The sequence below is a fragment of the Belonocnema kinseyi genome, chromosome 7 (genome assembly GCF_010883055.1).
Source record: "Belonocnema kinseyi isolate 2016_QV_RU_SX_M_011 chromosome 7, B_treatae_v1, whole genome shotgun sequence".
NCBI classification, from domain to species: Eukaryota; Metazoa; Arthropoda; class Insecta; order Hymenoptera; family Cynipidae; genus Belonocnema; species Belonocnema kinseyi.
In genome coordinates, this window is record NC_046663.1 from 71,935,969 (window position 1) to 71,937,303 (window position 1,335).

Consider the following 1,335-nt stretch of genomic DNA (forward strand, 5'->3'; position numbering starts at 1 on the left):
ATTTACTTGAAGGAAAAATCCAAGTTTTCTTTCTAGCATAGAAATCTTCACAAAACTTCTATGAAAAAAATTAATTTAGTTTAGTCCTTTGTTTTTGAAGGTCAAATATTCATTTTTTCAATCAATGTTTATTATAATGGAAAGGGTATGAAAAAACCTATCGATACTGTACACTGTATAGGACATTTTTATAGCTATAAGAGGAGTTCAAATTCGCCAAAACAAACAATATCTACGAAAACTCGAAAAAACTACTATACAAATCGGAAAAATAATGTCCCGTTTTTGCTTTTTTATTACAGTTTATTCACGGTTTAACTGTGACATCTGCCGTAAAAGTTTCGAATCCAAACGGTTGAAAAACAAAAATGCAAAAGAAAAACATCAAGAAGGTGCCATATAATAAAATATTAACAGTGCACGTTATAATAAATTAGAATATTATTAGAAAATTGAAGAATATCATAAGTAGAGTATGTTTAGAAATTTGAAAATTAAAAAATTCCCATTTAAAAATGTTCATAGGAATCAGTTTTGAATTGTTTCAGTCGATATGAAATATTCTTAAATCACTTGTTTATCAGAATTTAGTATTGTAGACATATGTTCCTGTTTTCGATTACAGTTAATTCGTCATTTAACTGTGATATCTTTCATAAAAGTTTCAAATTTACAAGTTTGGTATAACGACATGTAAAAGAAGTACATCAAGATGGCACTATAACGTCCTAAATACGTTTTTAGGACGTAAGATTTAAAAATACGTTTGTAGAACGTCAAAAAAATGTCCTAAGGTCAAGAAGCGTTCAATGTTCCATATGCGGCCTAAAAAAGTATTGGAACATTTTATGTTTTTAGAAGAATATTTATATTGCATATTTCATTTTTATAATATAATTATGTATAATAAGTTCTTTAAATATGTCATCTCTCTAATTTTCCTTGAGTGATATAGCACTCCAATGGTGTTAATCGTCGCTCCAACTTGAAGCCAGAAGTGAGCTTCTCCCTTTGGAGTGAGCGTGACTTTTCTTTGGAGCGGAGAGCGACTCCCGTACTTGGAACGGCTGGACACACCAAATGGAGCGATCGATCGCTCCAAAGGTGGCGAATTCTGACGCCATTGGAGCGATCGTGTATGTTCAACTGGGAGTGAGTTGCGTGACTTCAGCCGTTGGAGTCATAAAGCTGACGTCATTGGAGCGGAATTTTGAGTTCATTAAGGAGTTAAATTTCGCTCCTAATGGGCTTACCTAATAATGTAGCTGACATCATTGGAGTGAAATTTTGAGTTTATTAAGGAGTTAAATTTCGCTCCTTCTGGACTCAATTATT

General features: G+C 32.4%; 1 protein-coding gene across 2 annotated transcripts in view; it reads right to left on the minus strand.

The window, feature by feature from the left end:
* Positions 1–1,335, minus strand: part of LOC117176948 (GDNF-inducible zinc finger protein 1-like) — a 15,976-nt gene that overhangs the window by 9,159 nt on the left and 5,482 nt on the right. The window lies entirely within an intron of this gene.